This window comes from Elephas maximus, chromosome 13, assembly GCF_024166365.1.
Source record: "Elephas maximus indicus isolate mEleMax1 chromosome 13, mEleMax1 primary haplotype, whole genome shotgun sequence".
In the NCBI taxonomy this organism is placed as follows: domain Eukaryota; kingdom Metazoa; phylum Chordata; class Mammalia; order Proboscidea; family Elephantidae; genus Elephas; species Elephas maximus.
Genome location: NC_064831.1, coordinates 65,778,078 through 65,805,282, shown reverse-complemented (window position 1 = coordinate 65,805,282; position 27,205 = coordinate 65,778,078). Strand labels below are relative to the sequence as shown.

The following is a 27,205-nucleotide window of genomic DNA, read 5'->3' as shown; positions in this document are numbered from 1 at the left end:
CCTTTCCTGACTTTAAACCAATCAGTATCCCCTTGTTCTGTCCGAACAACTGCCTCTTGATCTATGTAAAGGTTCCTCATGAGCACAATTAAGTGTTCTGGAATTCCCATTCTTCGCAATGTCATCCATAATTTGTTATGACCCACACAGTCAAATGCCTTTGCATAGAAGGTGAGAATTCTACCACTGAACCACCATTGCTCTCTTGGGGTTCATCACTCCCCCCATTTTACAGATATGGACACTAAGGCCCAGAAAGAGGCAGGACATGCCTAAGGTTACAGTGATTCCATGGACAGTCAGGCCCCACCCTAGGGCCTGAGAATGTCTGACTCCAGGGAGGATAAGGAAGGAGGAAAGAAATACTCAGGATCTGTGAGTACAGTGTCCCCCTTGGGCTTGGGGGGCCTGAAGGTCAGAGGCAGCTCTCAGGATGTGTGACCTTGGGCCTTTCAACCCCCTCTGGGCCCCAGCTTCTTCATCTGTGAAATAAGCAGCCTGGAGCAGGTATCTTCTTCTGTCCCAATGTCTTCAGCCCACCCAGACATCTAACTCCTCCCCTCCAAAAGCTTCAGCCTTCCCTCTTCCTCTCCCTGCCGATCCAGAGATGCTGACAGGCCCACCTGCTTGCCGAGCACCTGCTGCCCACCAAGGCCGCCCAGGGAGGGTGAGGCTAGATGCCTGCCATTCCTTCTCCAGCACCTGCAGGGTGACACGTGCGTAGGTGACACCACGGACATATTTTACCCCGACATGCTGCAGTTTCCTCTCTGAAAAGGTGCTTAATTTTTAGTACATCTTAAATAGGAGCCTCGCAAACTGTGCTGTCAGCGCTTTTTAAACGGCTTGTTAATGCCCCCGTAAAGCACAACGTGCTGGCCGAGGAGACAGCTCACTCCTGGCCCAGTGTGGCCCTGGACATCCTTGCAGCTTACTCTGAGCACAGCCAGGCTGAAACTCCAGACTGGAAGCTGGGGTTTCCAGGACACCCAGGAACTAGACTTTCTCTCAAAAAATTATTGCTGGAAGCCCTACCATGGCCCCAGGGCTTGGAACTCTTTGGAGATGGCAGGGGGTAGGGGGGGCAGACTTGGGCCCTGGCTGGTAGAGGAAAGAGGAATAAGCACTGGCTTTGTAGTCAGGTGTCCTGTGTTCAAAACCCTGCTTGGCCACTTACCAGCTGTGTGACCTTGGGCCAGCAACCAAACCTCTCTGGGGCTGTTTCTTCACCTATAAAATAGCAAGGCTAACTCCTACTTCAAGGCTATTTTGAAGAGTGAATGAGGTAGTGGATACAAAAATGCCAGGCAATATTTTATTTTTAAGGGGTGGTAATGGTATTATCAAAGAGCCCTGGTAGTGCAATGGTTAAACATTCCGCTACTAACCAAAAGGTCGGTGGTTCGAACCTGCCCAGAAGCTCTGCAGGAGGAAAGGCCTTGCAATCTGCTCCTGTAAAGATTACATTCTTAGGAAACCCCATGGGGCAGTTCTACTCTGTTACATGGGGTTGCTATGAGTTGAAATACATTTGATGGCAACTAACAACAATAGTATCATGGTTATGTTTTTTAAAGGGTCCCTGGTGGTACAGTAGTTAAAGCTCTCGGCTGCTATCCTAAAGGTCAGTGGTTCGAACCCACCAGCTGTTCAGTGGGAGAAAGATGTGGCAGTCTGCTTCTGTAAAGTTTACAGCCTTGGAAACCCTATGGGACAGCTCTACTCTGTTCTGTTAGGGTCACTGAGTCAGAATCGACTCAACGGCAGTGGGTTTGGTTTTTTTGGTTTAACAACAACAATGGTATTATGGTTATGTTTTTTAAAGGATCCTCATCTTACAGAGATCACACTGAAATATTGATGGAGAAAATTATACAATGTCAAAATAACCTGTGGGGATAGATAGAATAAGTTTGGCCATGAGTTGACACTCGCTGATGGGAACATGGGGGTTCAACAGACTAGTCTCTCCATTCTTGTGTAGATACTGAGCCACTGCCAACCAGGGACTCGATAAACCCGGGGTGCACCTTCCCAGCCTCAGAAGCCTCAACTCCCTCAAACAACGAGACTCAGGTGGGCAGCAGCAAGACAAGGTACCCCAGACACAAGCACTCTGGGAGCAGCAGGAAGGGGGGTCTCCAGAGGCTGAGTTTTCACCAAGACCCCCTGGAGGTACCCACAGTCCAGAGAAGGGAAAGCAACAGGTGAGTGGCCCAGGGACTTTGGGAGCCCAGGCACTCCCCAGCCCAGGACACAGGTGCACACATAGACACACATGTTGCTGAAAACGTCCTGCGCTCACCCAGAATCCTCAGGCCCAGACATGGGAGCCCAGAGGAGTTAGGTGGTCTTGGGTTCAGATTTTGACTCCATGATCCCATTATGGGAACTGGGAACCACTGTTTCCCCTCCCTGAGCTTCAGGTCCCCATCATCAAAGTGGGGGTGCTAATATCCCCCACAGGGCTGCCTAGGGGATTTAGTGTGAGGGCCCAGATGGCAGGCGGGCCTGTGTTGTCTTATGCCATCAAGGCCGTTCCGCCTCATGGCGACCCCTGTAGCAGTATTTAATCATCACTAGACCTCACCTCCAGCCCTGTCTTCTTCAGCAAATTCAAATACAGCCCTTGTCTACCAAATGCTGTGGTGGGCCAGGGCCTCCTAGTGGCACCTGGATGCAGACGGCCCTGCCCTTAAGAAGCTCCCAGGGGCAAGGTCATTTTTTACCTACACGGTAGCCAGCGAAGCCTCAGGAAATGGGCCTGAGAGGATGGTGGCCCCAGGAATGAGGGGGCTGAGGGGGCAGCTTAGCCTGGCACTCATGGCCAGAGCCACCAGGAGCAGCAGTGATGATAATAACCACCACCACCACAACAAGGGCTGATGACTACTGAGCACCTTTGGTGTGCCTGGCACTGTGCCACAGCTTTACTGCACCTCTCCTTCAATCCTCACCACCACCTAGGAGGCAATCTCCCCTTTAGTTGAGGAAACTGAGGCTCAGAGAGAGGATATTGAAGTAAGGGTGCAGAGTCAAGTCTGGAACCTGGACCAGCCAAGTCGAAGGCCCAGGAGGCTTGGTGAGGTGGGGGCCCACACGTGGACACCCAGGAGGCACCAGCAGCTGAAACTGCCCAGCCTGGGAGCCTGTGGCCCTGTTGAAGGAAACCCTTTCCAAGCCTCAGTTTCTTCATCTGTGAAATGGGGGTGGGGGAACTCTGGCCCCGCCCAGTAAGCACGAAGGGAAGGTGGCAAGGGTGGAGAAGGAGGGCAATACCACTGCTGTTTCCAAACGGCACCGAGGCGGCTGTGAGGTAAGTCGGGGCGTGGGGGCGGGAGGCGAGAGAACGAGACAGATCTCTCAGGCGCGGGCGCTGTGATATTTTTCCCTGGGGTTATATTTTTAGATGGACTACTTTCTCTCCCTTCCCCCTGCCTCAGTAGGAGGAGGAACATAGAAATAGCCGCTGTGCGTGTCTGAGCAGGGCTATATATAGTGGGCACAAACCCAGCCACCCAGGGTTTCTCCCACTCCCTGCCCCCCTTGAAGAAGGCATCGAAAGGGGGCAGGAGGGGCCTCTTCCTCTCCTACCATTGCCACAGGGTCTACTAAGTTCCATTAGCTTCTTCCAGGCATCCCCTCAGCATATGCGTGAGCATACACCTGAGCACACAGGTGCACGGACAGACACACGTTGCCATAACACCCTGCACTGACCCAGAGTGGGGAGGGGGCACTTGAGAGGGCCCAGAGCAAGGAACAAGTCCTTACCCAGGGAGAGTGGGGTGGGGTTTTGTGGGGAAGGAGGTGATCTGCAATGTTAATTCTCTTGGCCTCAGTTTGCTGGTCTGTTAAGTGGGGTCCAGGCCCTTCCTCACACTTGGGGGCTTTGTCAAGCCTGTGGCTACTTTGACACTTCTGTGGATACTTTTAGCAGGAGATATCACTAATGTCAAACATATTCCTCTCAAACGTGTCTGAGTCCCCATTGTTCACCTGGGGAAACCAAGAGCAAGGGCAGGTTGAAGGTCACAAGCAAATCTGTGGCAGCCACTCTAGCTTCAACATCATTTCTCTGAGCTCAGTTCCTCTCTGTGAAGCAGGCTGCTAGGAGGATTTAGACAAAGCATACTGTTACCACCTTAGGAAGAAGACCCATGGTCTTCAAGTGGGCAGTGAGTCCCCAGAGTCCCTGCTGCCTCCCTTGGCCAGGGCCCCTCACTGGGCCAGAGCTCCCCTTAACACCAGACCTGCTGGCAGGTCTCTGAGTAGCCCACAGCCAGAACACCCACACCCAGCCTGTGGGCAGGTACAGCAGCTGCTTCCTGGGTGGTGGGTGGACTGTCACCACCCACCCCAGGACAGCGTGAGATGAAGGCCTGGCCTCCTCCCAGCCAGCCCTGTTGGTCACACAAGCTGTGCTGATGTACCAGGGCCAAAGGGTTTAAGCCACACATCTACCCCCTCCAAACAGTGGGGGTTCCTTCTTGGGTGTCCAAAGCTGGTTTGGGTATGCTGTGTCCAGAGACAGGCCTAAGTGACCTTTGCTGATTCCAGCCCCAGGGTCTGAATAGGACAAAGAGCCCTGGATCGGGAATTCTGACACTGGAATCTGAGTGCTGGATCAGCCCGGGAGCCTGGGGGTATCAGTTTCCCCATTTGCACGGTGACAGCAATGGACTCAGTAGTCTTGAGGGCCCTACCGGCTCACGGTCCAGGACTCTGACCATGAATGACCCCTCACAGAGGGCTTTACACCTGTTATCTTGTTCACGCCTCACAATTAACCTCACAATGGCCATTTTACAGATGAAGAAACTGAGGCCCAGGGAGGGGGAAAGGCCTGCCCAACTTACACACACAAAAAAGAGGCAAGGCCTGTTAAACCCCCAGCACCATGGCAGCCCCCATCAGAGGTGGAGACACTGCCCTCCATGCGTCCACTAGACCTGGGCCAGCCAGGACATGAGCTTGGAATCTGGGATGGCTGTCCTGAACAGTTGGCTCACACAATTCCTGAGAATTTGTCAGTCTACTGGAGGGAGTACTAGCTGGTTCCAGCACCCCGAGGCCAAGGAGGGTGTGCAGGTGCCTAGTCCCACTCCTGTGCCCGTCCTCGGGCTATGGAGGCTCTGAACCTCAGTGCAGACTTCATGTTTCCAGCTGAAAAATCCCATTTGGTTTGGTGGGTTTTAGCCCAGAGCTTCCATAGTCTGAGCACCCAAGGTGAAAGCCACCCCTTGCTGGCCAACGTGGGTCCAGGCCTCTGCACTGTCATCTGAGTGATGAGATTTGGGCAGGATGGGGCCAGAGCCCTAAGTGCCCCACTGGAGACCCTTTTCCCCCAAACCAAAGTCTAGTGTTGACTTTTTGGGCTGATGTCTACCAAGTCCCCCTGAGCGGACCACCCCTGAGCACCCATGTCTCTGCCGCATCATGGATCTCCTGACTCTACCCTAAGGCCCTCAGCAACCCTTAGGATGGGTCAGGAGAAGCCTGTAACTCTGCAGTGGTTTACTCCACCCCTGAGGCTCCAACCCTCCAGCCCTGTCTGGCCCAGGCTGGGCGCAAAGAGGGAGGAGGAAGGATTCAGGGCCAGGGCAACAGCCATCACCCAGTCCTAGTGCTAGGACAAGGAAGGAAGGGACATGGGTCTTGTCCCCAGCAAGGCCAGGATATAGACACTGTATGCAAAAGAATGAGCTTCGTCTCCATCTCATAGATGAGGAAACCACGCTCAGAGAGGTGAAGTAACTTCCCCAAAGTCACACAGCTGGTAGGTGGCAGCTCAGCATTTGAAGCCATTTAGTCTGGCCCCTGAGACCACTGAGCATTCCTTCAAGGAAATGGCCAGGGTGACCCATGGGCGCTCAAAGAGGGCTTTTGGAGGAGATAAGTCTCAGCATGTCTTAAAACAGGATAAGTGACTTTGCAGCAAACTAAGGGGCAGCCCCTCTTGGGGCAGGAGGAGCCCTTCAAACTGGGCCTTTTCAGAGAGGACCCCCAGGTCAGGACAGGCCTCCTCCCTCAGACCAGGCCTCCTTCCTGATCGACTGCCTGGCAGAATGGCCCTTTGGCGGCTGCTGCAGCCTTTCAGTCCAGCCAGGCCTAGTTGTGATGGATTCTGGCTGGGTGCAGGTTTCGGGTAGCTGCTTCTTCCACTAGCCCAGCAGTGTGATTAGTAGTCGCAGGGAGCCCATTCATCAGGGCTACACCACGTGCCTGCCAGCACAGGGCAGGTGGGCTGCACCAGCCCTGTCTGAGTCCTGGGTCCCAGGGCCTGCCGAGTTCCCAACCAGGCCAGAGGCTTGAGGTTAGAGACCAATGCCTCATTTCAGCTGCTGGGAGTGGGCTGCTGGGGCTGGGACGGTCCTGAGTGATGGCCACACCTGCAAGAGGGCTTTCTGCAGCCCTTGCTACCTCACTTCTGCCCCTTCCTCCCAGCTTCCAAGGAGGGGCCTCGGGGGGCAGCTCCATCTTTGGGAGCAGGCAGAAAATAATGGGAGCCTACTTTGTCCACTCTGTCCCAGCTGTGTGACCTCAGGCAGACCTCGTCCTCTCTGAACCTCTGTTTTTTCATCTGTAATATGGGTGTCACAACACTCCCTCGAGGAGCTCTGGTGGTATAGTAGTTAAGCGCTCAGCTGCTAATCTGAAGGTCGAAGGCTGGAACGCACCAGCCACTCCATGGGAGAAGAGACCTGGTAATCTGCTCTCATAAAGATGACAGCCTAGAAAACCCTCTGGGGCAGTTCTACTCTGCCATATAGGGATGCTATGAGACGAAAATCGACTCAACGGCACCTAACAAAGCAACAGCCTCTCCCGCACCAGCTCCCAGGAGGAACCAAGATAGCAAGCGCCAAATGCTTGGGACTTAAAGGAAGCATAATAAGTGGTGAGTCCCTTCCCTTCCTACTGGGATACTATTCAAATTGCCGCTTTGCCTGCCACTTATGGGCTGTGCTATTTAGGGCAAGTTACTTAACCCCTCTGTGCTTGAGTTTCTCCTGTGAAAACAACCCATACCTCATTTATATAATCCTCATCACAACCCATGAAGTACAAAATAAATATCCGTAAAGGGCTTAGAGCAGCGCCTGGCAGGTAGCAGGCACTACAGAAGGCTTCACTGTTATTCCTGTTGTTATGCTGTTGATATCCAATTTCACAGGGTTGTTTAGAGGTCTGGACTTAGCCAAGTGTATGCATGATTGCTGAATGTATTCTCTTTAACCCTCCTTCTCTGCCAGTGAGCCAGCACTGAGAGGGAGGCAGGGAAGACTCCACCCTGCCTGTGAGCAGCTCGGGTGCCAGTGGGGAGATGAGGCTGGCACACATCGTTCAGCAAACACCTGCAGAGTTGGGCCAGGATGGGTTCCAGGACAGACCCAGAGGCTGAGCTCAACTCAATGCTGAGAGCTGGGACGCCAGGATCAGGAAGCTGAAGCCAGTGCCTCAGCAACGGGGAGACACTAAGGGTTCTCTAGGAGGGGACAGAACTGGCTCCAGGGCCTGCTCCACAGTGGGCAGGCCCAGCTGGACAGGGAGAGTCCAGAGCTGGGGTTCTGGGGAGCACTGAGGTGTGTTGACCTACTTCCTCACCACGTGGTCCTTGCCCTGGGCCCCAGGCTGCCCTTGTGCAGGGAGAGGGTCTTCCTACCTGAAGCTGACCAGCGCCCCCACTGACCCAGGCCCTGCCCCCAGATCAAGCATTTGACCATCCATAGATCCACTTCCACTCCCCAAGCCCTGAGCTGCTATGAGGGTGTGAGATGGCTGGGCAGATGCAGCTCTCTGCCTCAGGCTGGTTAAGGTCTTGAGGAGAGACAACACCAGCAGGTTTCGTCCTGTCTCCTGAAGCCAGACAGGCCTGGGTTCTAGCCTGGTTCCTCAGTCTCCCAGATGTGTGGCCCTGGGCTAGTTACTTAACCCTGCTGTGCTCTGGCTTCCTCATGTGTAAAGTGGGGAGGATCACACCTGGCACACAGGAGGTACTCCAAACACCCCTCTGGGCCTCAGTTTCCCCATCTGTAAGATAAAAGCATTGAAAGAGGTGGCCTGTGAAGGCCCCTCTACAGCAGACCATGCCTCTGGAATGACCCCAGTCCTGCCCCAGGGATGGGGGGCAGTAGGACCAGGCCCCAGCTGTGATGCCCTCTGCCACTGATCTCCAGTCCTGCCTCTCAGAGCCCAGATGCCCAGTGCAAATGATGAGATGACACTGCACCCATCTGTAGAGTCCCTGCTCAGTCCCAGCAAGGACCCTGGGCTCTCTGTCCCCACCCAGAGGCTGCAATATGAAGCTCCAGTCTCCACCCACCAGGCTGCCAGAGGGCAGGGTGGTCAGGAGGACACTGGCTGGTTTGGACCAACCCAACTAGTCAGGGGAAGCCTGCCATGTCCCATCCCCCCAAACCACCTCCTTCTCAGGACCCTTTGCTGCTTTGCTCCTGTGGACAATGCGAACCTCACAACTGATGGCTGCCCTGGCCCAGGCTCTCCCCCTCTCTCCAGCTATCAGGCCTTGGGGCAAGGTGTGACAAATGTACTCAGCAACCAGCAATGGGGGATGGGGCACAGGCAGGCCGAGGGGGTGACCAGAAGGTCTGGGGCATGGAGTAGCAACGCAGGGGCATAAACTCCAGGCTCTGGTGTCAGAGTGGCCTGGGACCCTTCTGAGCCACATCTGTAACATGGTAACAGTGAGAACCTGCTGGTAGGTTCAGCTGAGGTGATGTGATCGAGCACCTCCTCGGGCCTGGTCACAGCAGGTGAAAATGGTGGCCATGAGGACTGCTTGGGGCAGGGTCCAGGCTCCTTGGGGCCCGGAGGAACTCTCCCAGGACCACCCACTGAGAGAAACCAGAGCTGGGCCCCACCGGGTCCCTTCCCACTGCCTGGGTCCGAATCCTGCCCCCTCAACTGCCTAGCAGGGTGACCTTAGGCAGGTCACTACACCCCTCTGGCTTCAATTTCCTCAGCTACACAATGGGGATAACAGAATAATTATCACTGACCCATGCTTGGCATGCAATGTCTTAGCCATTCACTATTTTTATTATCCGGGTGCACCTTTCAGCCCCTCCTGGGACCCCTCCTTCCCAGCAGGCAGGTGGGGGTGGAACACTGGGCAGAGTCATGAGAGAAGCCATGGGCAGGAGAACAGGCTCCACCGTGGAAGCCGCCCCAGGTGTCAATACTGTAGGAGGTGGTGGCAAGCCGCCCCACTGCCCTTGTTTCCCAGAGATCTTCCTGCTGAAGGGCATGTGAGGGTGGGGCAGAGCATCAGCACACAGACATACGTGTACATGGCACATGTACATCCAGGTACATGCATGTCACTGCCCAGGACAGCAGAGCTTGCACTGCTTGGCTAATGTGCCCATTCCTGGGTACTCCGCCTCCCGTGCTTCCCGCTTTCTGCAGGGCGCAGGGCACAGGAGGGCTCAATCCCAGCTCTGCCTCTCCTGTGACTTGGGTCAGCTCCCTACCCTGCACAAGCCTCAGTTTTTCACCTGGAAACAGAGATAATCACACCATGCTCCTTCATATCATGTATGTGAAGAGCCCAGTATGGTGCCTGGCTCGGGCACCTGCCAGTCCCTCCTCCTTCTCCTCTCTCTCCTCCTTGCTCCCCAATCTAAGTGCCCAGGCTTTCAGCACCAGCATCACCCCTGCCGCCTCCCTGTCCCTCAATAAAGCAGCCTCACTCTTTCCTCACGGCCCAGAGATTTCTTCCCTCCGTGCCCACCCCCACCCTATGGCTGAAACCATACGTGGCAGTGCCCATCACTGAAGCAAGAACAAACTCTGCCCCAACCTTACACCCAGCTTCCACCTGCCCCTGCCCCCTGCAGCAGTCCTCAGTAATCAATAGCCGGAGAAAGGCAGCAGAACAGAAACCTGAGCCCCTCCCCACCAGAAACCAGAGTATCAGCCTGAAGTGGCTCTGGGCCCCCACCTTCCACTGAAGAGAACAACAGGCCGCCAAGCCTGGAAACAAGAAGAGTTCCATGGACAGGACCCCCATCCCACACCAGGCTGTGCTTAAGGGCTTCTCATGCATCCTTTCCTCTAATCTTCCCATCATCCCCAGGAGGTAGCAGCTGCTGTGCCCATTTTACAGAAGAGACTAAAGCACAGAGAGGTTAGGAAACTTGCTCAAAGTTACACAGCTCATGACGAGGTATGGACTCAGGCAGTCTAGCTCAGAATTTGAGCTCTTAACTCTACACTTTGCTAAGTCCTTCCCCCAACACCTCAGAACCATCCTGGGGCAGAGGTCTGCTTGGGAGAGGACAACAGAGTCTTCCTTCAGTGCTGGGCCAACTGAGATCCAAAGAAACAGAGACACCCTGAGCTCTTAAAGCTGAAAATAAGTCCCCAAGTACAGGATGTCATTTAGGACACTTACCTGACGCCCACTCATTGTTCCCCTGTGGATGAGGTGGCAGTCCTAGCTTGGGTCAACATCAGGCCCAGGGGTGGATTATCCAATAGGCAAGGTAAGCATGGTGCTTACCTTGCTTACCAAATCATCTGTTGTGAATATTTCTTCACCACATCAAAGACTCTACTTCTAGGTACGGCTGGCATCTGTCTCTCTCCCAACCCGACAGCACCTTCCTACAAAATCAGAGCCTCTTCTCAAATTTAAAATCCTGATGGGCTACAGATGATCTGGTAAGCAAGGTAAGCGCCGTGCTTACCTCGCCTATTAGATAACCTGCCCCTAGTCAGGCCCACACACAAAGTCAGGCCAATGAACTCTGGCAATGACAGTGGGGTGGAGGTGGATACCAGAAAACCCACCTATCCAGGCAAGACCCTTTTCCCAGCATTCCTGGGCAGCGCTGGGTAGACCAGGCACCTTCTGGAATGGTCCTCACACTTCTGGTCTCCGAAGATGGGTGTCCACTCCTTGGTGCCCATGTGTGGCTTCCCCTGAGAAAGAACATCCGACCGAGGCTGGCCATGACCCACTCTAGCCTTGACTGCTGATGGAGCCGTGCGCCCTGGTGTGACCTGCTGCTCCTCCTTCCTCCCTCTGACAGATGCTGTTATTGTAACCGTGGCTCTCAGATTTGCATAATACCTCCTCCCAGGCTCCCCAGTCCCCCCCCACCACACACACACTCGGGCTCTGATCCAGCCACACAGGTTTCTTCTATTCCAAAGATTTCACGGGGGCATCCCGCAAGTCAAATAATCAAACGCGTGTCAGATGCCACATCCAGGTGTGCTGGTTTGACAGCCCTTCCTGCCCGCCACGGTCAGCCTAGCTGATTTGAACCTGCCCCTCACCAGCTCTACCCCTGAACAGCTCTTGGCCACTGAATCCTGTGTCTGGGGCTCCCCCAAGGTACCTGCCCACCCTCCTGTCCATTTCCAGGCCCTCCTAGTCTGCAGTGGCCCTCTAGGGCCGGAACAGGCCTGGTGCTGGATTGCTGAATCCATGGGGCTGGACCCACTCAGTGCCCCAAGGGATGGCGAGACAGTGAGTGGGCAGCTGAGGGCTAGCTTCTCAGGGGAGGCACACTCTGAGCAGAGGGGCTGTCTGTGTGCAGGAATGTCCAGAAAGGGACGGATGTGCCTGAGAGAGGGAATCAAAGAGGCTGGGTTCAGGGGTTCCATCTCATGGCCCTACCCACCATGGCCTTCTCGTCCCCACTGACTTATTAACACCCCTGTACCATGGCTTCTCCAGAGGATAGATTCTAGCTCCTGGGGACCTGGGCCTTGGGACATGGTGGCCAAGGGCATGGCCTTAACCATGCCCCTCCCTTTAGGAGGCTCAAAACTGGGAGCCACCCACAGATGTGGCAGAGCAGTGGGGACTGATGGGTAAACTATGGGTGCTGGGCAGAATCCTGCCTCTCAGCACCAGCTTTCCCACCTCTAAGAAGGGAACAAACTGCTACCTCTCATGGGTTTTTGTTAAGATTAATGAGCTAATTAAAGTATGAAAAAGGTTTTTGAAGACTTAAAAGAGGTGATCAAGCATGGCAAATTAATAACAATTAACACCCCTCCTCCAGGCAGTCTGCTTGGATTGGGTCCACTGAGCCCGGTTTCTCTAATCCTGTCACTGAACAGTTCTGGAGAATGGCAGGAAGGCTGCACTTGCCTTTGTGGGGTGACTGAGCTTTAAGGGTTACAGATCTCTGTTCCCTGGAGTCCTTCATATTCCTCCCAGTAACCCTTCCTGCCCCATGCCCAGCCCAAGGCCCTGCAAATAGGGGACAAGGTCAATGCTGCAGGATAACTGTGTGTTTAACATTATTGAGCACTAACTGTGGGCCAGGCTTCTACACACAACACAACAGCCCGTGAGAATGCACTGTGGGGAGCCCCGTTTTACAGATGAAGAAACAGGACCACGTAGAGGTGGAGCTGGAATTTGAACTTATGGTCTCCGTAAACCCCTGCCTTGTGCTGTGCAGCCAGGCTAGGGCAGACAAGGGGAAGGTTAGTAGCCCTGCCCGGAAGCCCCCCACTCCTTCTCACCCACTGCTGCCTCAAAGGCTTGGGGAATGGTACCACCTCCCCCACTTCACACCCCCTTGGCTCCCTCCTGTGTGAAGAGGCGAGGCTGACTCTGCAGACACACTTGGACCCCCCATGCACACACCAATTTAAAATCAGAAACCCTCCCAGGAATCCTGTGCTCAGCAAATCCTCCCTGGAAGTGAAGTCAGAGGGGACACAAGAAGCTGGGGGCAGGGAAAAGTGGACACAGAGCAATGATGGGTGCCTGCATGGAAGACCTGACAGTGTTGGCCACACACAGGAATCGTGTCCCCAAAATGCTCACTCATCACAGAACACAACTAGAACCCCCAAGGCCAGAGCCGACACCCAGAGCACCCCCAGCCTTGAGTGATGCCCTGGCCTGTCCCCCACAGGCAGGCCCATCTCACCTGAATGGCCTACAGCTCTGCTCCCTCCCTTAATGAGGGGCTCCCAGGAGTCCCAAACCTCACTCTTGGCTGGTGCTTGGGCCAGGCACCCACACCCCGCACAGCCACAGCAGCTGTTCCCCAAGGGCTCCCTAGCACCTGTAATCCTGGCCCCATCAAGGAGCAAACTTTCTCTCCATTTCTTCACCCAGTGACTCAACAGCACCCCCCAGCAGGGCCAGAGGGTGGAAGAGACAAAAGGGGGTGGAGTGAGAAGGCTGAGCAGAGAAACCTGGGCCCTGCCCTGCACACACATGCGCACCCTCACCCCGGCCTCATCCTCCAACACAGACAGGAAGTGCTTACCTCAGGGGGCTCAAACAGGCTCAGGGCTCCTCAGCTGGACGCCTGCAGAGAGAGGTTGGGGAAGGGGTGAAAGAAGAGTCAGCTGGGGACCCTCACTCAGACTCCTCACCCACAAGACCAGTCCTGCAACCAACCACACCCAGTCTCTGCTCAGTCTGGGCTCCTTGTGCCCTGGTCAAACGGAACAGGAGGACCCCCCGGGCCTTCCCTCCAGGAGCTCCCCGGCAGCTCAAGGATGCCAGCTGCACTCCCAGAGTCAGGTCCACTTTCTGTAAGCAAGTGCTGGGGCTGCAGCCAACTGGGAAGGGGCCACAGGAGGGCCAGCTTATCCCAGAGGCTCCCTCCACAGGCCCAGCTCCACAGACAGGGCGAGCCTACCCACGGCAGGAGTGATAGTGATGATAGGCGTAATAGTGATGATAGGCGTGATGGTGATGATAGGAGTGATAGTGATGATAGGAGTGATGGTGATGATAGGAGTGATGGTGATGATAGGAGTGATGGTGATGATAGGAGTGATGGTGATGATAGGAGTGATGGTGATGATAGGTGTGATGGTGATGATAGGAGTGATGGTGATGATAGGTGTGATGGTGATGATAGGTGTGATGGTGATGATAGGTGTGATGGTGATGATAGGTGTGATGGTGATGATAGGAGTGATGGTGATGATAGGTGTGATAGTGATGATAGGAGTGACAGTGATAGGAGTGATAGTGATGATAGGAGTGACAGTGATGATAGGAGTGATGGTGATGATAGGAGTGATAGTGATGATAGGAGTGATGGTGATGATAGGAGTGATGGTGATGATAGGTGTGATGGTGATGATAGGTGTGATAGTGATGACAGGTGTGATAGTGATGATAGGAGTGACAGTGATAGGAGTGATAGTGATGATAGGAGTGACAGTGATGATAGGAGTGATGGTGATGATAGGAGTGATAGTGATGATAGGAGTGATGGTGATGATAGGAGTGATGGTGATGATAGGTGTGATGGTGATGATAGGAGTGATGGTGATGATAGGTGTGATGGTGATGATAGGTGTGATGGTGATGATAGGTGTGATGGTGATGATAGGTGTGATGGTGATGACAGGTGTGATAGTGATGATAGGAGTGACAGTGATAGGAGTAATAGTGATGATAGGAGTGACAGTGATGATAGGAGTGATGACAGGAGTGATAGTCATGATAGGAGTGATGATAGTGATAGGAGTGACAGTGACGGGAGTGATAGTGACAGGAGTGACAGTGAACGTGCATCAGAACCCCCAGGAGTGTTCATGAAAACATGGCTTCCTGGGCCCCATCCATGGAGCTTCTGATTTAGAAGGTCTGGGGTGGGGCCTGAGAATCTGCATTTCTAACAAGCTCCCCAGTGATGCTGGTGCTGCTCCTCTCAGGAATCACACTTTGAAAACCACTGGTGAGATGTGTCCAGCCTACAAAGTACCTAGTCCGCACCCTCGAGAAGGTAGCGGGCTAATTAGAGAGGCCACACACACGCATACACATCTGACTCCGAGTAGCCACAGCAGGAAATGTGGCTTTAAACCACAGACAAGATCTGACAGGGATGGGCTGGGAGCTGGTGCAGTCAGGGAAGGCTTCCTGGAGGAGGTGGAGGCCTAAGTTACCATTTTTACATACTATAGTCTTTTTTTTATAGTTTAATTTTTTTATTATGGTAATATATATATATATATAACAAAACATTTGCCATTTCAACACTTTTCATGTGTGCAAGGCAGTAACATTATGTTCATCATGTTGCACAACCATCACCGCTATCCATTCCAAGTTCTTTACCACCCTTAATAGAAATCCATGGCAATAACTTAAGCAATAACTCCTCCTTTCTGCCTCCTTCCAGCCCCCAGTAACCACTAATAAACTTGGGTCTCTATGCATTTGCCTGTTCCAGATATTTCATATAAATGGGATCATACAACATCTGTCCTTTTGTGTCTGACTTATTTCACTCAGCAGAATGTTTTCAAGGCTCATTCATATCACAGCCTGTATCAGAACTTCATTTCTGTTTATGGCTAAGTAATATTCTATTGTATGTATACACCACCTAGAGTTTTATTGTGTAAGTAATACATGACCGTGTTCTCTTTGCCACAAATACAGACATCTGTAGACACACTCCCGTTTCTAGTGTCCTCTCCAGAGATAATGACTACCATCCTTTCAATGTGAAACTTTTGCTACATATTTGCAGACATGTACAGAGAGGCACACATGGGGTTCTGCATACCAGGGATCACAGTCTCTGTGCTGGTTCATAACTTAACAGTAGATCCTGGAGACTTTTCCACATCCCACCATGAAGATAACTAATCCCTGCTAGTGCTCACTGATCGTTTACTATGTGCCAGAAGCTGGGTGGAGTTACTGTTGGGTGCCATCAAGTCGATTTTGATTCATGGTGACCCCATGTGACAGAGTAGAACTGCCCCATAGGGTTTTCTTGGCTGTAAACTTTAGAGAAACAGATTGCCGGGTCTTTCTCCCACAAAAAACAACGGGTGGGTTCAAAACACCAACCTTTCAGTTAGCAGCTGAGCACTTAACTGTTTGCACCACCAGGGCTCCTCTGGTAGTTTTACGTATTAACCCCTTTGATCTTCATAACGACCCCATCGTGCTGTTGTTATCCCAATTTGGCAGACGAGAAAACCAAAGCGCAGAATAATGGCTGGTAACCTGCCCAAGGACATCCAGTGTGTTTCTACACTGTTGGGCACCACGATAGTGGAGCAGAAACTCGAACTCCTGGTCTCGGTTAGGGAGTGCTCCTAGGCAGTGAAGGTCCTGCGTCTGCACTCACAACACAAGAGTGCTACAGTTTAGTACTCTACAGTGCTCCTTCCTACATCAAGGTACCCTCACCTGTCTAAGCAGGCCCCCAAGGAGGAGTGTTTAGGCGTTTTCTTTTTTTTATTGCAAACATTTCTGGGGCGAGGGGCGGGAAACCTGCCTTTTTGTGCACATGTACAAATGTTTCTCTGGGATGGATTCCTAAAGGGTAGGTCAAAGAGTATACACATTTTAAATTTAGATACTCACTGCCAAACTGCCCTTCAAAAACATATGTACTGCATTGGACTGGACTATGGGATAGAAAATAATGCTGGTGAAGAGTGAGCTTCTTGGATCAAATAGACACATGAGACTATGTGGGCAGCTCCTGTCTGGAGGGGAGATGAGAGGGCAGAGGGAGTTAGAAGCTGGCTGAATGGACATGAAAATGGAGAGTAGAGGGAAGGAGTGTGCTGTCTCATGAGAGGGAGAGCAATTAGGAGTATATATAAAAAAAAAAAAAAAAATTTTTTTTTTTTTTATAGAAAGGTGTATATAAATTTTTGTATGAGAGACTGACTTCATTGGTAAACTTTCACTTAAATCACAATAAAAATTAAAAAAAAAAAAACACCTATACTGGTGTATGACAAATCCAGTAACATTTGGGCCGCCATCTCCATTTCACAGACGACGAAACTAAAGCTCAGATAGGTTCAGCTACTTGCCAGAGGTCACACCGTTAGTGAAGGGCAAATAAATTTGTCCCAATATTCTGAAGAAGTGGAACAAAAGGAAGGAGGGAGGGAGGGAAGGAAGGACAGAGGGAAGGAAGGAGGGAAGGAGGGAGGAAGAGAGGGAAGGAAGGAGGGAAGATGGGAGGGAGGAGGGAGGGAGGAGGGAGGAGGGAGGAAGGAAGGAGGGAAGGAGGGAAGGAAGGAGGGAAGGAGGGAGGGAAGTAAGGAAGGAAGGAGGGAAGGAGGGAAGTAAGGAAAGAAGGGAGGGAGGGAGGAAGGAAAGAAGGGAGGGAGGGAGGGAAGGAAGGAAGGAAGGAAAGAAGGGAGGGAGGGAGGGAGGAGGGAGGGAAGGGGGAGGGAAGGGGGAGGGAAGGAGGGAGGGAAGGGGAGGGAGGAAGGGGGAGGGAAAGGGGAGGGAAGGGGAGGGAAGGGGGAGGGAAGGAGAGAAGGAAGGATGGAAGGAAGGAAGGAGGGAGGGAGGGAGGGAAGGAGGGAGGGTAGGAGGGAAGGAAGGAAGGAAGGGAGAAAATTCCTTGACCCTACATGCCTTTCCATTTGTCTGCTCCCCTGTATAACAAAACTCAGGAGCTGTCTCTGCTCGCCATCTCTGCTCCCTCACCTCCCATTTTCCCTCATTCCTCTCCAGTTGGAATCTTGTCCCCACTACTCCACAAAACTGCTCTTATCAAGGTCCCCAGAAACCTCAGTTTTGCCAAACCCAGTGGTTGTTCTCTGTCCCCCTTGTCCCCGAGCTCTCAGCTGCATCTGACACAGCCGACTGCTCCCTCCATCAGCCTCCTAGGACTTGGAGTCTCCTGGTTGTCTTCCCACGCCTTCCTCCCAGTTGCCTTTGCGGGGCCCCTCTTACCCAACCTCCCTCCAAACATCTGTGGCCCCAGGACTCACAGAGCTGTCTTCTCTCCTGTGTATATACATTCACTGCCTGGTCTCATACTGTCCCCCTGGCTTTAAACTTCAGCTACTCCCCGGTGACTCCCAGACCTCCCTCTCCGGCCCCAGCCCTCTCCTGCACAGGCCACGTGCATCCAGGGGCCTGCTGGTCATCTCAGCTGATGGTCTAACAACCAGGTCCAAATCAGAGCTCTTAATTTTCATTCCTCAGATTACTTCACCCAGGTCTTCCCCTGCTTGGCTGTTCAGGCCAAGCCTGTGTCAGCCTTGATTGGCGCCCCTCTTTCTCTCTCATTCACGTTCAAGCCATCATCAGACCCTCTCATTCTACCTCCAGAATAGGTACAGAACTGACTACTTCTCCCAGTTCCTCTGCCCACCTGGTCAGCTCCTGCCTGGCTGAGCTCCCTGCCTCCACCCCTGGCCCCAAACTATCCCAGGAGCAAGATGACAGCACACGTCGGACCCTGCCACACCCCTGCCATAGACAAGGGTTTTCCACAGCAGCTTGGAGAATCAAGTCTTCTCAGTGTCTGAAAAGCCTTCCCCGGGCCAGCCCTGCCTGCCACTCAGAATTCACCTTCCTCTCTAATCCACCTCCCTCCCACACTGGCCATTTTTCTGTCCCTAGAACTCAGCTTGTTCCGGGCACAGCCTTTTCGCTTTTGCTCTTCTCCCAGACTTTCTTACCATCCTGTTCAAATGGGTCCTCCTTAGAGAGGCCTTCTCTGACCACCCATGTACCCCAACCTCTCCCATTTTTCATGGTATTTATCCCCACCTGACATTTTCTTGCTGATTTATTTGTGTCCTTCATTCTTGTCTATCTCTTCATCATAACAGAAACTTGTAAGGCCAGAGTGGGAGGGGGAACCATATCCATCTCATTTACCTCTATACCCCCAGTGAGTATAGGGCCTGGCACATAGTAGATGCTCAGGAAACAGTTTTCAATAAATGTATGGATGGATGGATGGGTGTGTGGGTGGGTGGATGGACAGACGGACGGACGGATGGATGGATGGGTGGATGGACGGATGGATAGATGGATGAATGAATGAATAGGCTCTATCTGGCTCCAAAGCCTATGCTCTTATTCCCCATACAAATTGCCTCTCATCTGAAGAAGTGGGAAGGAGTCGAGGGCTTCCCCAGCAGGAAAGGATTTCTTGAGCAAAGGCAGGTACGTGGGAACAGGGCTGAGACCAGGCCACCTGGAGCAGCAGATACACATTGGGGAGCAGTGGGGCCTGAGGCCTCCCTGGGAAGCCACACCTAGAAGCCACCACCCTAGAGGGGTCTGGGGCTCTCATATCTGACAATTGTCCCATTCGATTGGGAGCCTTGGGGCACAGGCAAGCAGCTGAGCACGACTGGCGGGGGTCCAGGATGCCTGCCAACAGCTGGTGATGCTGCAAGCAGCCAAGTAATCCTGTTAGCCAGCGGAAATTGGTCCAGGGAGTTTTGTCCCTTCACCTCCCATTTTCTTTCTCTTCCCTTCCCCCCTCAGAGCTGCAAGACTCGGAAGATTGATCTTTGCCTGAAACGGAGGAGATAACTCGATATAATGAACTTCACCGTTCCTCTTGCTGTTTGGAGCTTTTAAAAAATTTAAAAGGGCTGGGGACAAAAGAACTTGTCCTCAGGGCTCTCCAGGGTCGCTTCTCCCGTTGAAACCCCCAGCCCTGCTCGTGCCCTCTCCCAAGCCTCCATCTGCTTCCTTCCCCCTTCCATTTCCCTTGGGATGCCTGATGGAACAAAGATTAAAAATATCCCCTTTCTCCTGCAGGTTTTAAAAATAATTTCGGTGTGGTCAGGGCTAGATCCACCAATCACCCTGCCCCCACTCCTCAGAGTCACCAGCCAGCCTGGGGGTGACAAGTTGGCTGAGTCCACCTGTTCCCAAAGCATTTCCAAAGGGAGCGTGCCAGGCCAGCCCGCCCAGCGAGGTGCTGCCAGAGACAGCTTTTGTTCCTGCAAACAGCTCTTTAAAGAGTTGTCTAATAACACACAAAGGGAGCACAGCTCAGCTGGGAGTCCGAGGTTCTGCCCCTACCTCATTGGAGGTCCGCCCAACCCTTCCACCCCATCAGCACTGCTCCCCCAGCTCGGTAGCCCCTCTAGTCTGGTGCTCATGGGCTTCCTGCCCTGCATGTATGCACACATTCAATCACCGCTTAAGGAGCAAATACTGTGGGCCAGGCACTGGGCCGGAGCTGAGGAGCCAGGGGAGAACCAAACTCGTCCCATTCCTGACCTCAGTGGCCTTCAAGCCTGGTGGCAGAGGGAGCCATCAAGCAGTGGTCACATTTGAGGCAGGGGACACATTGGGAGGGAAATTTAAAGGAAAAGCCCAGGCATTCTGAGAGCATCGGTGGGCAGTGGTCAGGGAGGGCTTCCCCCAGGAAGTGTCCTTGGAACAGAGATTTGAAGGACAAATAGGAGACCACCAGGCAGAGGAGATGAACGGTGGCTCAAGGCATTACAAGGAAGTGTGACCCCAAGAGCGCACCACCCAATCTGGGGCCCTCCCCGGCATGCTCTCTGCCTGCACAGAGAGGCCAGATTCTAAGACTCCTTAGCTAGAATTCAAGGCCCTTGCCAGCCTGACCTCTGCCCCCAACTCCTCTCATCTTTCAAGGTACAGTTCAATATAGTGCTTCATCAGCCCTGGGGCCAGAGGGGCGACTCCCTCTAGGCTCCTGTACTGCTGTGCTGCTTCCCACCCAGTGCTGACCACACTGGCCCATTGCTGGATGTGACGAACTTGCTGCCCACACCGGCCATACTGAGCAGTCCCTGTGTGCCCAGTGCCCATGCAGGGCCAGAGCTGTGCCAAAGAGAAGAAAGCAACTAGAGGGCACCATAGGGCAGGTTCTGATTCAGATCCATGAGGGCTGGGAGCATCAGGGAGAGCTTCCTGGAGACGATGGGTCAGGGGCTTTGCATAGTGAGCATTTAGACAATGGGATGGGGAGCCCAGCACAGTGGGGACAGAGGTTCAGGAAGGGTACCCAAGGACTGTGGCCTGCCTAGGCTGATCTCTAACTTACAGCCTCTGAAAAGTCAAGTCGGAGATGTGGAAACTGAGCCTCAGGGGGGCAGCTGCTTCTGCCAGGCTATACAACCTGATAGCAGATGCTGTCCAAAGAGGCTTTCCTCATGCCCTCAAGCAGTCATTGTCCCCCTACACCCATTTCCTAGGTCTCTGGTGCTTCCAGGCACCCTACACCAGACATTGGGCAGCCATGACACCAAGTGACTGGCAGCAGGGGGCAGGCACAGGAGCCCAGAGAAGGGCCCAATCCTGGACTGGGAGGCACAAGACACCTGCTTCTCCAAGAAGACATTTGCTGGGCTAGGTAAGGCATTCTAGGCCCAGAGGACGTCCTGGAAAAACCACAAGAAGAGGGCCCCCCACCTGGCCCCTAGATTCACTTCTCTGCCCTCCAAGGCTTCCAGCCTGGCTGAGCTTCTGGGAACATGGCCCACCCAAGTCTGAGCCTTTAAAGAAACTACCCCCACCCCCACCTACCCTGCATAGTCCTGACAGGCTGTTCTGGGAAACCCCCAGGCCACAGTCTCAGGTTTTTGATTTGGGGCCTGGGGACCTGCCCCATCCCATTTCCCTTGGGTCAAGGATACAATAGAGGCTAAGGGCTCTTGCCCCGGAGAGGCCCCTTGCTACCCCAGCTAAGGTCCTCATCCTAACCCCACAATCCCTAGAGCGGCCCAAAAAAGGGGTCTAGCTATTCAGGAGGGGCGGCTGCAGGCCCCACAGACTCCACTGTGGCCGGCCTCTCTCCCTAGGCCCCACTACCACCAGTGAGAAATGAAAAGACCCAGCCTGACCTTGTGGTTCTACAGCCAAGTAGCTTCCCACCTCAGTTTCCCTGATGTGGCCTCCCTGGGGCTGTAGGCTCTGCAGGTATCAGGTATGGCTGGAGGTACAGGAAGCATAACGTAACCAGACTCTGCCTGGCCCCCATACCATTCTGGGGGCCAAAGCCCTGGTCCCCGCACAGACCCAGGAAGCGTCACCTGGAATGTCCAGACACAAGGCTTCCCAAGACCTTGGCAGAACCCAGAGAGGAGAGGGCTCCAAAGGGAACGGCATTCAGGTGGAAAAGAGAGAGCCTGGCAGGGGAAACAGGTAGATAGCGGCTTGGGGCATGCCCAGTGGCAGGGCCTCGAGTGTCAGGTGGACAGAAGTGTTGGGCGTCACACTCTGTACCCAGTAGCTTCATGGGCCAATCCAAGCAGAAGAGTGGGGCCTTCACACAGTTATTGGCAAATGGGATGCTGAGTAGAGGGGATGATCCCGGGGAGCTGACCAGCCTGGCTGAGCCCCAAACAAGGCAGTTAAGGCCAGGCCAGAGAAATGGCTGTGGGCATGTGTGGAGCTGATCATTCTTTCCTAAGCCTCTGAGGGGCGAGAAGGCCCAGGCTGGCCCCTACCCAGTCCTCCCAGTTCAGCCAGAGCTGCCCTGCTCAGCACTGCCCCCCCTCCCCACAGGCTCTGAGAGGCAAGGACATGGCAGAGAGGGCACCACAGTGCCACCATTACTGAGTGCTTGTAGATACCAGTGGAGCAGCTCACCCATCCTCCCAGAGGTTCTCTGCATGGGTAGCAGCATTCCCACTTTCCCTGGAGTGGGGGTGGGGGAACCAAGGCTCAAAGAAAGGGCATGACTTGCCCCAGACACACAACTAGCACATGATGGAGGCAGAATTTGAACCCAGGTCTGTGTGAATCCAAAGCTGTTAACCATTAGAGTCAAACAGAGATAAAGGCATCCACTTCTCTCTAAAGTATAGAAGCCACAAGAGAACATCACTCCCAGCCCAAAGACAAGAAAAAAACAGGTAATCCACAAAACCATAGCTTTTGTTCAGCCCGTCAGAAAGCTGAGGTCACAAGGCTATCCCAAACCCAACAAGGCTTTATCAGGGGAACCAAATTCCAAGGATGACAAGCTCCTCCAAGGACAGCGGGACACAGGACCCTGCACCTTTGTCAGAGCACCAGAGGAAAGGGCAGCTGCGGAAGGAAACAGCAGGAAGTATTAGAATTCTGAAAGGCCGGGTGCAGGCTATGCAACAGTTTAGAATTCCCAGGGGTCCCAGATACAAGGAATCTGCCCTCACCGCCAACTCCCCAGGCAATCAGGAGAAAGCTTGGGGGCCTGGTGGGGGCTGGAGAACGCCGGGTCGGTGGTGCAGGCACCACACCAGTCCACTGCCCAGACCCTTCTTTCTAAGAAGTAGCAGGAGCAAGCTGCTGGGGAAACATGGGAGAGATGAGGCACCTGACTGGAAGAAGAGTGGGAGGGTGGGCAAGCAGATCCCACCCCACTGCTACCAGTGGCCCCTCTTCTACCTCTCAGGCCAGGTGGAGACAGAAGGGGCCCCTGCCTCCCTGGGGGGATTTGGGCAACCCCTCCTCCTCTCTGAAGGAGCTCTGGTGGTGCAATGGCTAACCAAAAGGCAGCTGGAACCCATCAGCCATTGAATGGGAAAAAAGACCTGCTGACCCACTCCGATAAAGGTTACAGCCTAGGAAACCCTATGCGGCAGTTCTACTCTGTCATATAGGGCCGCTAGGAGTCAGAATCCACTCGAAGGCACACAACAACCTCCTCTCTGGGCTCCTTCCCTCCTTTCTTCCTTCTGTTCATGTCCAGATCTAGCAAGCCTTTACTGAGGGCACCCTCTGGCCTGGACTCAGCACAAGCTCCCGGAGTTCCCACAGGGCAGTGGGAGTGGGCGAGAGGGGAACCTGGAGCAGGATGGAGGGCCTACCACCTCCTCTGTAAAAGGAGGAGCACAGCTCCTATTCCCCCATCAGGGTGGAGCTGAGAGGCAGAGAGGGCACTGGTGGTGGTCACAGCCCAGGCATCCTGGCCACAGGCCTTCTTAAAGGGACAGGCAGGCTCCAAAGAGCCCCATCCTAAGGAGGGTTTGGGACATCTCTTTGAAGACAGAATCTACTCTGGGCACCACATAGCATATGATTTTGCTTTTCTCTCTTCTCTAAGGACTTTTAGGTAACCAGAATATAGTTCAATATAAAAGCAGAGGCAAAGACATCAAGTTTGGGGAATGCCAGGCATGCAGGCTGGAGGCTGAAGATTTGCCTGGGAGGTGGGCAGAGTTGAACAAAATGCCCCCAGGCTGAGGCCTACTCCTGGGGAGAAAGGAGCAGCAAGGGCCAGGGTGCTCTGGGGGCCAGGATGGGGGACTCCCAGTGAGCACGGGAAGCATCTGAGTGACCCTCCTCACCTTCATTTATCAATCCACCCAGGCAATCAACAAGCATTTACTGAGCACCTACTGTAAGCCAGGCCCCGCGGGTCCTCAGCACAACCGGTGGTGAATGAGACAGACAGGGCTCTGCCCACTGAGAGCCTTGGTAGAGAGCTCGTCATGAACAAAGCCTGGTCCAACACCACCACAAGAGGGGCCTCCACACTGGTTGTGCCTCGGGCAGCTCTGCCAGACACCAGAGCTGCCCAGAGTAAAGAGCAGAGCTTTGAAATTAAACTGGTCATGGCCTAGATCCTGACCTTCATCACAAGCTGTGTGCATGGGCAAGTCCCCTAGCCTCTCTGAGCCTCTGTTTCTTCATATGAGGTAATAACAATAACAATCCAAACTAAAAAAAACAAACCCATTGCCATCAAGTCGATTTTGACTCATAGTTACCCTACAGGACAGAGTAGAACTGCCCCATAGGGTTTCCAAGGAGCAGCTGGTGGATTTGAACTGCTGATCTTCTGGTTAGCAGCTGAGCTCTTAACCACTGCACCACTAGGGCTCCAACAATAACAATAGCAGCTAATTTTTTTTTTTTTTACTGAGCAGTTACTACGTACTCAGTCTTGTTCTAGAACTTTACATGTATAAACTCATTTAATGGACACAAGAACACTATGTGATAGGTACTGTCAGTATCCTCCTTTCAGAGAAGGAAGCCAAGACACAGAGAGGTTTAGCGCCTCGCCCAAGGTCACACAACTAGTGAGCAGGGCAGCCAAAATCCACAGCCAGGCAGCCTGGCTCCAGGGCTTATGCCTTTAACCACTGCATCACAGCCAAGAAGCCATGCCCAGCAAGGGCCCTCAGCATCATTCCAGGCAACTCCTTGACATCCAGCATCACTTGTACTCCAACCCATCTTTGCCCATTGAATTCCTATTCATTCTCTGGAACCCAGCTCAAATGCCCTGTGTTGAAACCACGGATCCCTCTCAGAGTGAAGGAGAAGGAGACTCACGTGCATTGGGCCCCTGCTGTGCACCAGGCCCCATGCCCATAACCACAGACACAACAGCTCATTTATTCCTCCCAACCCTCAGAGGCAAGATCAACCATCTTTATCTCACAAATGCGGAAACAGGCTCAAAGAGACCAAGTGGTTTTTCCAAGTTCACTTAGCTGGTTGGGGACAGAACTTGCCATACATAATAGGCCTCCAGCAGGGATGGACTTGGGGGATTGTGTGAGAGGAGGCCAGTGTGGGGTCAGCTGATCATTCCTGGGCCACTTGGGTAGAGTGTAGACCGCTTGCCCCTGAAAGAGCACGACATCGTAAGAATTGGGGATAGGATCAGTCAGTCAGTCAACAGACACTGCCTGAGTACACTCTATAAGTAACATGGGTAGGAGTGAGGGACCTCCCCGACTCTGTTCCTTGGTCCTCCTCCATCTCTCCCTCAACTCCAATGCTGAAAGTACCTACTCCCATGCCCACCTGCCCAATGCCTGCCCAGCTATTCTTTTATGTCCAGAGATAATACTGCCACCTCCTCCAAGAAGCCAGCCTGATTATTCCAACACCCCTTAGAACACCCTGGACATGCAGTCTGGCTAAGGACTGGAGCAGATCTGGAAGGCAGAATCGCTCCCCCTCCATGGTCCGTGGAGTGAAGGTTACTCAGGTACAAGAACATGGTTGGGGCACAGGGAGCCCTGCCTCGGAGGTTAACAAGGCACCCTACCCTCCAGGAGGCTCAGGCAGGAGCCAGCTGCACCTGCTGGCAACAAAACTAGCATGATGGATGGTACCATTCAGAAAGAAATAAATCCCAAAGCTCATGCGCTAGGTGAGCTGGGGGGTGTATCCATCTTAGAGATGCTTAATGAATGTGCTGGCGGGTCCCTGGTCTCTGGGGACCTCTCCCACCCCCCCACCCCAGGCTCAGTCCCTCCCCCAAGCTTTCTTAGAATCAGGGATGCAGGGTGCTGAAGAGATGTGGAGATTAGCTAGTCCAGACCCAAAACCCCATTGTATAGATGAGGATGCTGAGGCCCAGAAAGGATTAGCACCCAAAGTCACACAGGAAGTCAGCTACAGAACCTGGACTAGAGCCCAGGCCTCCAGCCCCAGCCTACTTGGCCTCTCACTCAGGCTGCCCTCTCTTCTGGAACCTCTTCAGCCCCTCCCTGGCTTTAAGCCCTGCTGAGTCCCCTAAGAAGAGTCCCTGACCACCTCCTGCCAATCCTAGATCCCTGGTGGAGACCTCTGTCCCCTGACCAGGTCAAGTGTGAAGCCACGTCTCCTCCTCCTCTACCTTGAAAACATGGCCAAGGCATAGTGGGCACCCAGGGCTCAGGGGCACTTTTGGTGGACTGGGTGGAAGAGGGATCACTGTCATGGATTGAATTGTGTCCCCCAAAAATGTGTCAACTTGGTTAGGCCATGATTCTCAGTATTGTGTGGTTGTCTTCCATTTTGTGATTGTAATTTTATGTTAAAGAGGATTAGGGGGGATCGTGACACCCTTACTAAAGTCACATCCCTGATCCAATGTAAAGGGAGTTTCCCTGGGTGTGACCTGAACCACCTTTTATCTTGCAAGAGATAAAAGGAAAGGGAAGCTAGCAGAGAGTAGAGGACCTCATACCACCAAGAAAGCAGTGCAGGGAGCAGAGTGTGCCCTTTGGATCTGGGGCTCCTGCACGGAGAAGCCCCTAGTCCAGGGGAAGATTGATGAGAAGGCTGACAGAGAGCGAAAGCCTTTCCCTGGAGCTGACGCCCTGAATTTGGACTTCTGGCCTAATAGACTGTAAGAAAATAAATTTCTCTTTGTTAAAGCCATCCACTTGTGATATTTGTGTTACAGCAGCACTAGATGACTAAGACAAATACAAAGTGTCCAGGGCCAGGATGGCCAGTGTGGAGCTGCAGACAGGTCCTTGGGGATCTGACAATGACCAGATAAGAATGGTCATGCTCGGCTAGTCATCCCCAGAAGCTGTTCCCAAGCCTGGACCCCCATGTTCCCTCCCACGGGTTAATCACACCTCCTGAGTACCTGATAATTATTCTTTGTAGGGTAGCCCCTCACTTCCTAGAAGAAGCAGAGGACAGGCCAGCTTTGCCTGCATCAGAATGCCCCACCAATTCCCAGGGAACAACTCCCTCAATCAAATTAACGAAACACTGAACTGCCTGTGTACAGAGTGGTGG

General features: G+C 53.3%; 1 protein-coding gene across 2 annotated transcripts in view; it reads right to left on the bottom strand.

Annotated features, from left to right (window-relative positions):
• Positions 1-27,205, bottom strand: part of LINGO1 (leucine rich repeat and Ig domain containing 1) — a 226,098-nt gene that overhangs the window by 118,962 nt on the left and 79,931 nt on the right. For both annotated transcript variants that reach the window (XM_049852559.1, XM_049852558.1), the window contains one exon: positions 13,272-13,313. The gene's annotated coding sequence lies outside the window, so the exon portion shown is untranslated. The remainder of the gene's footprint in view (positions 1-13,271; positions 13,314-27,205) is intronic.